Genomic DNA, 11,247 nt, shown 5'->3' on the forward strand with positions numbered 1-11,247 from the left:
TGATTTTGCTTTCGGCCATGGTAGTGGGGGTGGAGGTAGTGTTGGTTTCGGGAATGGTGGCGGCGGAGGTTTTGTCAAGGGAGGTGGTGGTTGTGAAGCTTTCGGCAATGCAGGTGGTGTTGGAAGTATGCCCTAGAGGCAATAATATTTGTATTATTATATTTCCATATTCATAATTATAGACTTTAAATTCTATGATATAACTGCAATGATCCTGGAATATGCAATTCAGTGGAAAACTTATATGCACATGTGGAATGATAAACGGTCAAATAAAAGGTTCCTAGTCTTGCATCTAGGACTAGCTCAAGTGTTGTTGGTGATCATGTTTTCCGGATTTTAGGGTATCCTTAAGTGTAATGATGATCCTAAAACAACATTGAGATTATGATGTTAGAAGAACGGTTATATTGAATCGACCCAATCTTGTCTGTTATGAATTGAGTTAATATTGTCTGTAATCAGCTGTAATAACATGGAGTGTCAACATGTGATTTTGCTCCTTAGACCACGGGAGTATCGTGGTCACTTCTTACTGTACGGTGGGTTGTGGGGTTGCTCAAACGTCACATGTAACACAGTGATCATAACGACAACTTACATGTTCATCGGAAAGTTTGGCAAGTGGCCAGATAGATCAAGAGTGGGGTTTGCTCCTCCGACGATGGCGAGATATTCTTAGGGCCCTCTCAGTGTGACGACATCCATCATTGTCTTGTCAGACACAGGTGATTACTTCATGTGGATGCCAGAACACAATAACGAGAAAGAAGAACAAAACTGGTAATGAGGATTTTGATATAGTGAGCATAGTGATGACTCAGGAGGATACTGATGTATCCGAGTTTCGTGAAGTATAGTGAAGCAAAGGGAACATCATATGATAACCATAGGTTCACTGGAATATTCATTCATGTGCTCATAGGGATCGATATGGATGTCAACGGTCCACACTCTCGGTCATTAAACAGACGGTTTCATTCATGTCTATGGGTTACCAAACCTACGGGGTTCAAGCTTAAGGCAGTCACGATCTACTGAGTGTTAGTAGGACGGGAGCGATGAGAATATATTTGAGGAATTGTTTCATCAATATTCAGAATAGTTCCGATAGGATCTAGAAGCATTTTGGGGTCACCCGAAGGGTTTCGGTGAATTTTGGGTAATACCGGGTATTACCGATAAATATATATATAGGTGGAAAATGTTTCTGGGGATGTTAAATTAGATACATACATACATACATACATACATACATACATACATACATACATACATACATACATATATAATGGTTTGAAAATACTTAGGACTATTTTACGTTTAATTTAATATCAACGGGCCTTAAAAGGTCAAGATGTGGAAGTCATCTTGGGCCACAAGGGCCCAAGAGGGGAGTGATACATCTCCAATGTATCTATAATTTTTTATTGTTTCATGCTATTATATTATCAATCTTGGATGATTTATATGAAATTTTCTGGTACTTTATATCATTTTTGGGACTAACCTATTAACCCAGTGCCCAGCGCTAGTTCCTGTTCTTCTGCTTGTTTTTGGCTTTTCAGAAAATCAATACCAAACAAAGTCCAAACATGATGAGACTTTATGGTGTTTTTTTTGGACCAGAAGGGACACTAGAAGGTCCGGGAGGCGGCCAGAAGACCTACGGGAGAGCCACCAACTCAGAAGGCGCGGCCTAGTGGGTAGGCGCAATCCTGAGCTTGTGGGTCTCACATAGCTCCGCTTGACCTAATTCCACCTCTATAAATTCACAAATATTCCCAAACCAACAGAGAGCAACCCAAAACACTTTTCCACTGCCGCAACCTTCTATTCTTCCGAGATCCCATCTAGAGGCCTTTTTTGGTACTTTGTCGAAGGGCGAATCAATCACGGAGGGCATCTATAACATCCTTGCTGCCTTCTAATGATGCGTGAGTAGTTTACCACAGACATGTGGGTCCATAGCTAGTAGCTACATGGCTTCTTCTCTCTCTTTGATCGTCAATACAATGTTCTCCTCAATTTTCCTAGATTTCTATCCGATGTAACCTTCTTTTGCGATGTGTTTGTTGGGATCCGATGAATTGTGGGTTTATGATCTAATTATTCCTTGAAAGTAATTGAGTCTTTTCTGAACTTTATTATACATGATTGTTATAACTTTGTATTTCTCTCCGATCTATCCGTTTGGTTTGGCCAACTAGATTGATTATCTTCATTGGGAGAGGTGCTTTGTAATGGGTTCAATCTCGCGGTGTCCTCACCCAGTGATAGAAGGGGTAGCGAGGCACATACTGTATTGTTGCTATTAAGGTAAAACGACGGGGTTTAATCATATTGCTTGAGTTTACTTTGTCTATGTCATGTCATCTTGCTTAAGGCGTTACTCTGTTTGTCATGAACTTCATACCATAGATGCATGCTAGATAGCGGTCAATTGGTGGAGTAATAGTAGTAGCTGCAGGAAGGAGTAGGTCTACTTGTCATGGACATGATGCCTATATAAATGACCATTGCCATGAATACGGCATAACTATGTGCTTTTCTATCAATTGCCCAACAATAATTTGTTTACCCATCGTATGCTATTGTTTCGAGAGAGACGCCTCTAGTGAAAACTATTTCCCCTGGGTCTACTTTAATCATATTATAAAACCAAGAATACCTTGCTACAATTTATTTACTTCTATTTTGTTCTGCAAATTATCCATCTACCTATACAAGATTTGATCAAGTAATGAGTTCAAGGGGATTGACAATCCTCTTGCCTACGTTGGTGCAAGTATTTGCTTTTGTGTGTGTAGGTAGCGTTCACTAGGATTTGGTTGGTGCTCCTTCTGTTTCAATAAACCTTAGTTCTCAACGGATGGAAATACTGATCGCTACTATATTGCTTCACCCTTCCTCTTCGGAGAAAATCCCAACGCAGCTCACAAGTATGTAACACCCCAGATGTAACTTTCCTTATTTGTAAACTCTTGCCATTTCCGGCTATGTGATGTGATATTTCTTCGTCGTTGGTTTTTTGTCTTTGTTTTGCATTTTGTTCATGTCATGCATTTCATCTCATGTCATCATGTGCATCTCATTTGTATTCGTGTTCGTCTCATGCATCCGATCATTTTCCCCGTTGTCCGTTTCACAATCCGACACTCCCACAAGCACCCGTGGCACCCCTCTATCTTGTTTCGTGAGCGGGATAAAAACATTCTTGGAATGGGTCGAGATTTGTCGAGTGGCCGTGGTACATCACCGGTAGGCCACCTGTCAAATTTCGTTCCATTTGGAGGTCGTTTGATGCCCCAACGGTTAACCAGGTAACCGTAAAAGCCCCTCTTTTGTTGCAGCCCAACACCCTTCTAAAACAGCCCACTAACCCATCTAAACCCCCTCCATGCTCTCCGTCGTTGGATCACGATCGTGTGGGCGAAAACCGCACCTCATTTGGACTCTCCTAGCTCCCTCTACCTATAAATATGCATCCCCCTCCTCTAAATCCGGGCGAAGCCCTAGCAAAATCCTCCCCCGCCGCCACTGGACATGTCTGCACGTCGCCGGACGCTACGCGCCGCCGTCCTCGGCCACTAGCATCGTGCCACGTGGAACCCCGGAGCCGCCGCTGCCGGCCCGCGCGCCGCCCACCGTCGCCCGAGCGCTCGCCCCGCCTCCCGCGCCCTTCTCCGCCCGCCGCCACCGTCAGCGCCACCGCACGCCGCTCCTTGCCGGCATCGCCAACCTCCGGTGCCACCACACCTCGGTTCCGACACCGCAGTCGCCGTTCGTCGCCGCCCTCGCGCCGCCCGGATCCCACCGGCCCCCTCGCCGAAGTCCTCTTCCCCGCCGTCTCCGTCCATCTCCGGCGAAGATCCGGCGAAGCTCCAGCCATCCTCTTTATCCGTGCCACCGGAACCCTAGATCCAGATCCGGAGGGTAAAAATCGCCAAAGTCCTTATCCATGTGATATTTTTATGCCCTCTTTGACATGCCATAACTCCATGCTCGGTGCTCCATTTCATGCATATGATATATTAAAATGTTCGTCTCGTGATGCTCTTCATGTTAGTGTCATTCGCATGCATGATACTATCCATATTTATGCCATTATCCTCGTTGAAAAAGTGTGATATGATGTTAGTTGCTGTTTGTTAACAGAACTTGATGATTTGTCATTTTCGTTGTATTTTGTGTGTGCATCCTATGATCATGATGTCTACATGTTTTATGAGATCCATCATGCCATATTTACAGTGGTTCAAGTCTTGCATTTTTTGATCTATGTGGTGACTAGCACAAGCAGGAAAAGTAGGCTTCATAATGTTGCTGATTTCAGACACTTAGTTATTTTGCAAAGTCCTTTTCCTGTTACATTTTAATGCCATGTAAACATGTTGCTACCATGATATCCATGCATATTTTGAGATAGTTCATTAAGCATATTTTGTATATGTGGTGTTTCTCTATCCATTCATGCCTCTGGTTGAAATTATGGAGTAGTGTAGCATGTCATTTCCTTGCTCTACTTTTGCTAAATATCATTCCTGGCAGATTGTTAACATGATATTCAACTTTGCCATGGTTGTTGCTAGTGATGCATGTACCCTATGAACTTGCTCTTGCCATGTTTAGATTCTTTAACATGTCTTGGTCATGTTGGTTACCTTTTTATGCCATGAAATGCCTTGTGGTGACTGATTTGAGCTTGCAAAGTTGCTATCATGAATCTGTTCCTGGCATGCTCTGTTTTTCTACTAAGTCTGAAACTGTTCATATAACTTGCCATGTTGGCATGGGTGCCACATCATTGTCCATGCCTCTTGGGTTAAAGTTCAGTAAGGGAGTTTTGTTCTATGTCTTTCGTACTAGCATGGAATGCCTTTATTTGCCATGATATGTTCCTATAGCATGTTGTTTGCTAGCAATAAACATTGCTATATGCTGTTGTTTTGACATGTTAGTATTTTCTCTAAGTCTGTGAATCTGTTATCATTTGCATTTTTGTCATGCTATTTTGAGCTTGTTCCAGTGAGAACTAGCAGGAGCTTAGTGTTCATGATTTTTATAGCTTCATGTGTACTTTAATTCCAAGTGCTTTGTTGCTATGTTGGAGTGATGTAGCATAGTTTCTTGTTGCATTCTAAGTGCTATGATGTTGTTAATCGCAGATTTTTGCATCATTCTTGTTTTGCTTGTCATTTGCAAACTGTGCATCCGTTTCCGGTGATCCTTATATCATTTTTGACCGAAATCACCTCATCTTTCCTGCGGCATACTTGTTTTGACAAGTTGATGCCTTGATCATCCTTTTCCTTCCGGAGTACCCATATGCATTGCACATCATATCTTGCATTCCATGCCATGTGTTGCATTATGTTGCTTGTGCATTGCACCGTGATTGATTGTTATTCCGTTGCTTGTGTTCTTGCTTTGGGTAGAGCCTGGAGACAAGTACGTGAACGAGGAGCCTGTTGAGTATGTTTACGAGGAGCAAGCTTTCGACAACTCTGAGAACATTGCAGGCAAGATGACCACTACCCTCGATATCACTTCTATCTTTGCTTGCTAGTTGTTTGTTCTATCTCTATGTCGCGCTACCTACCACTTGTTATATCATGCCTCCCATATTGCCATGTCAAGCCTCTAACCCACCTTCCTAGCAAACCGTTGTTTGACTAAGTTATCGCTTTTGCTTAGCCCCTCTTATAGCATTGCTAGTTGCAGGTGCATTGCAGGGTGTTCCATGTTGGAACATGGATATGATGGGTTATCACATTATCTCTTATTTAATTAATGCATCTATATACTTGGCAAAGTGTGGAAGGCTCGGCCTTATGCCTGGTGTTTTGTTCCACTCTTGCCGCCTTAGTTTCCGTCATACCGGTGTTATGTTCCTTGATTTTGCGTTCCTTACGTGGTTGGGGTTATGGGACCCCCTTGACAGTTCGCCTTGAATAAAACTCCTCCAGCAAGGCCCAACCTTGGTTTTACATTTGCCTAACAACCTATAACTTTCTCTTGGGTTCTGCAGACCCGAGGGTCATCTTTATTTTAACCCCCCCGGGCCAGTGCTCCTCTGAGTGTTGGTCTGTGTAAGTGCATATAGTGCCCCTTAGTGATTTTGGTGTATTGAAGACTTATAGGTTAAGGGACTAATGTGTTTTTGAGTGTACACAGGTCTATAAGTCTATGAGGAGTTTGATATTTACAGAGAAAGTCGACCCCTAAAAATGAAGTTCTTCGACTGAAGACTTTGGACTTCTGAAGACCTTCTGAAGACTTTGAAAGTGAAGAAATTGGTGCAAATCCTGAAGACTTGGTATTCATTCGAGGAACATGAAGCATGAAGACTTTTGTTTTTATAGTTTCATTTTCTCTTTCTTGAGTCATAGGAAACATCGTACTATTAAAGGGGGTCGAGGAAATACTAAGGAAAAATTTCCATGTGATGCTCAACTCAAAATCCTACACCTACCAATCCCTTCGAGTGAAGTCACTGGAAATCTCATATAGTTCAGTCATATTCTTCAGTGAAAGAGACGAAGTTCTTCTGATCTCTGAGGAATTTGTTCTGACTGAGGAGTTAGGAATTCTCTAGTGTGGATTGCCTACATAGTGAGGAACATGATAGCCCTGAGGATTTTGCTACTCAAAATTCCAACCGTTGATGTGCTATGCGCCAGTTGTCCCAAAATATCTACCCACCTAACGGTCATATCATTGAAGGGCTTTTATGTCTTATCATGTCGGGTTGCTCCCTAGGCTATAAATAGCAGGCCCTACAACCACTAGCTGGTTGGCTGCTCCGAGAGAAACTGACACTTGTCATTTGAGAGCATCCCATCCCCCGAGGACTTTGAGCGAAAATCATCAAGTGAGGAAAACCCAAACCCAAACACCTACAAACCCCAAGTGATTGAGCATCACTGAAGAGATTGATCCTGCGTGGATCCGACGCTTGTTACCTTTGAAGACTGTGCTTCTTCCAGACGGTTAGGCGTCAAGGTCTAGAGCATCCAAGAGGAATTGTGGATCGCCGAGTGACCAAGTTTGTGAAGGTTCGGAAGTCACCTGAAGACTTACCACGAGTGATTGGGCGAGGTCTGTGTGATCTTAGCTCAAGGAGAATACGGTGAGGACTGTGTGTCCGGGACTGTGTGTCCTCAGGTTTAAATACCTAGCCGCTCCAACCAGATGTACAACTGAGACAGCAGTTGGAACTGGTCTACCAAATCATTGTCTTCACCAAGCTCACTGGTTCTATTTCCTCAACTCTTTCATTTCCTCATAACTGTGTTGAGTGCTTGTTCATATCTGTGTTTGAAGACTTCGACTGAAGACTTTCTCATACTCCTCAATTCAATTTCTTCAGTCTGTTTGTCTTCATCCTGTGTTATCCTGTGCTTACGCTTTCTGTACTTTGTGCTTGTCTTCATTTCATCATGATGACTAAGCATGTGTTATGTTATGTTTACTTTTGAGTACTTATTCCGCTGCTAGTAGTTCTTCGCTAAGGAATTTCCTCACCTGCAAATTCCTCACTGAAGAATTCATAAAAATCGCCTATTCACCCCCTCTAGTCGATATAACGCACTTTCAATTGGTATAAGATCAAGGTACTCCCTTGTTCTGTGTGATTTTGGTTTAACCACATGGAGTTTAGTTATGTCGACCGCAGGTATGAAGAAAGTGCGTTACTGATGAACATGAAGATTTGGACGACACTGCGGCAGGCCCTACATCAACCAACGACCCCAACAACACCGGCGCTCCTTCATCAACATGATTATCTTCAGGGGCGTTAGTCCTCATTTTCGATCCTTTTGGTCATTCGATGACAAAGGGGGAGAAATATGAGTTAGTCTTCAAGCGGGTCTACTATATGGGCGTTTTCTTTGCTAAGTTACAACTCTCGTTCTTCTGAAACTTTATTGGATCGAGTTGTAATCTTAAACCCGATGGTGCTCTCATACTTTTGATGCATTATGCTCTAATACTCTTGATGCACTATTCTGCATGCTTATTCCTCGTTAATATTATTGCGCGCATGCTGAATTTCGTCATTGACAGGAATGCCATGAACGATGTTGAATACCAGATTCTTCATGATGCCAACAATTTTGTCGGATTTCGGGTTCCGGCAGACCCTTGAGGTTCGAACACTGGGGTGCGCGCAGAGATTTCGCCTCCTACCTACCTGCACCCCTCCACCTCGCTAAGATCTAAGCTATGGAAAGAACAGCACAAGAGACACATGGTTTATACTAGTTCGGGCCACCGTTGTGGTGTAATACCCTACTCCAGTGTGTGGTGTGGTGGATTGCCTATTGGGCTGATGATGATGAGCAATACAAGGAAGAACAGCCTCGCGAGGGTCTGTTCTTGGCTGGGGGAGGGGACGAACTGCTAGGAGGAGTTCAGTCACCCTTCTCTCTCTCTCTTCTTGATTCTCTCTCTGATTTCGATCTCCAACCGATCGATCGAACCCCCCTACCCTGTGGGTGGCTGGTCCTATTTATAGGCAAAGGCCCTAGGCCTCTTCCCAAATATTGAGCGGGAAGGGCGCCAACAATTGGCCATTTTGAAGGGGAACATCTGGTACACTTATCCTGACTAAAGTTGGTCCTCGCCTGCCAAAGACTCTGGTGGTGACGCTGGCTTGGGCTCCATAATGACTTCCTCCCTGCCGTTGGACTGGTCTTGGTCTCGTTGCACTGAAACGGGTGCCTTTGCTTGATGCTCCCGCCTGCGCTTGCTCCCTTTGCACCAAAGAGGAAAGGAGGACACTGCGCGGCTGGCGCCCGCCTGGCGCCTTTGGTCATCACGGCTTGCGTCACGGGCACCTCGTGAGGTACCCCGCCTTGATCTCTCCGCCTCCTCGCGAGCCAGCCTGATGAGGCCGTGCCTGAGGAAGCTCCGTGTCGTCCGCCCCGCGAGGCTTGGCCCCTCGCGAGGGTCTTGGGTCTGCATTGATGAAGATGGGCCGTGCTGGGCCCCCCTTTGAGCCACGCCGCAGGCCGCAGGCAGGCAAGTCTAGGGACCCACGTTCCTAGAACACCGACAGTGGCCCCCAGGCCCAAGGCGTGCCCGGACTTGGCCGTGCAGGGAGGCGAAAGGGCAAGAGCGAAGCGCCGCGCGCCCTAACAGCCTGCAGCCTTGGGCACCGCGTGGCGGTTGATTGGATGTGGGCGTCTCCACTTCCCCATGGCGCCTCGGCAACTGCTCGGATTGGACAAGTCCCTGCATGCAAAGCGGGTCATGATTACCTGCGATCGTGGAGGTCGGCGGTTGGCCTTCGCCGGCCATAAGTACAGAACGACGCGCGCCCTTCCAGTCCATCCCTTCTTGCTTCTCCTTCTCCCCGGTCTTTGCTCCATCTTGCTGCGATGGCTACGATCCGCCGGTTCTCGATGGCAGAGAAGGGAAAGGCTCCTCGAGAGGAACCAGACCCGCTCCCGCCGAAGAAACGGCTCGTCCTCCGCGGCCGGGACGAGAGGGCCCATTAGGTGGTGTCGAGGCCCTGGTGTGAGCGGCCACCGCCGAGGTTCCCGCTTCCCTTGTACGCCCACATCGAGGGCCTTGAAGGAGCTGATGCTGATCGCCACGGGCGGCGCCGCCGTCGGTGCCGACGGGTCACGAAGGTGTGGGTCGTCCCCCCTGGGGTCCACACCGAGGGCTCCACCCGAGAGTTCGTGTTCCATGCCGCCATGCCTCCTTAGTCTTGGATTCGCCTTCCCCCTTCTTCGCCTCCATCATCCCGCAGGGAGAACTCCTGAAGCTTTAGCTGCAGCACGCCAGCTGCAGCACCCTCGCGACCGAGGCAGAGGTCGCGGTCGTTGCCCCGGGCGAGGTCTTCATGACTCGAGGCTGGAGCGAAATCGCCCGGGTTTGCAGGACAAGAGGCGCCTTCGCGATCCACTTGGAGTACGATGGTGCTTCGGTGATGTTCTTCAAGGTCTTCGACGCGAACGGGCGCCGGCTGGAGTGCTGCCCCGGGAGAGGTGGTCGGGACCCTGCTACGGCGAGGACTGGGCCCGCCGACCGCTCCCTTGGCGGCTCCTCAGGCGGCGGAGCGTCGGAGGTTCCAGCGACTCCGACGAGCTCTTCGCAACTCCGGAGACGAGCGACGACAGCTACGAGCCCCCGAGCCGGCGCCGCTCCTGGAGCAGGGCGGGCTCGTCAGGCCGTCGCCGACTCTGATCTGGATGGGGTTGGCGCTGGTGCTTGACGGCCCACTGTTGATGATGGCGTCTTTTGCAGGGGCGCGCGTAGTTAGCGTCCTTTTAGGATCTGTTCCCTGCGAGGAATCAAAGACACGTCCCATGGGGGCTTGTAAGGTGCCTGTGATCCTGTTTTGTTAATATAACCCTTGTCGTAGAATTGTGTGAGTTGCTCATTCCGTCTTAGCTCAGTTCTCCCTTTCGAACCTCATGAGGGATTGGTGCTCTGCGCCGACAGGTCCCAGTCCCAAGGCGGCTTCAGCTGTCGCTGGTATGCCAGGTCGCGATGCCGTGGTCAAGGCCAGGAGGTGAGCGACCCGGGGTCCGGTAAGAGCCCCTGAGTCATGATGCTCAGGAGGTCCCCTTTGGCGCTCAAGAATCCGTCGTTCGGTGAGAAAGGAGAGCGGCATCGCTAACACGGGATTGCATTAGGTGCGGGGATAGTGCCACGGTAGCTGGTGCTTCCGGGTGGTGACTTATCTCGAGAATCAGGGGCCGCTCTCTGGTGTGTTGCCGGGTCCGTGCATCGGCAGGCGTGAGGTTGCTCGGCGAGGTCCTCGCATGTCCCTATCCTCTCGCCTTTGCTCCCCTTTCTGCTCTACGTCCTCGGGTCCCGACCCTCGAGCGAGTCTTAGCCGTCGCTGGTATGCCAGGTCGCGATGCCGTGGACAAGGCCAGAGGGTGAGGGCTGGAGAGCCAGTAGGAGCCCTGAGTTGCGATGCTCAGGCACCCCCCTTTAACGTGCAAGCGGTTCGCGCGGATGAGAGTGAAGGAGACACCGCAAGGGCCTCGCCTGACGCAGCTCCTTTAGGAGATCCTGTAGACCCATCATAGAAAGAACGAGGGGTCGCCATGACAATTGACAGTAAGCCGTTAGTTGCTTCTGAGGGGCGATGAGGCACTGAAGGCTTGACGAGGTGGCGCCATGCGGGGCTGCCGCGGCTAGAGCTCAGCCATTCAGATTTGTTGGGGTTGCAGGGACGGACGCAAGCGTCATGCCGTTTGGGAGAAGTTCCGTCAGTTGGCG

Source organism: Triticum dicoccoides, chromosome 2A, assembly GCF_002162155.2.
Source record: "Triticum dicoccoides isolate Atlit2015 ecotype Zavitan chromosome 2A, WEW_v2.0, whole genome shotgun sequence".
NCBI classification, from domain to species: Eukaryota; Viridiplantae; Streptophyta; class Magnoliopsida; order Poales; family Poaceae; genus Triticum; species Triticum dicoccoides.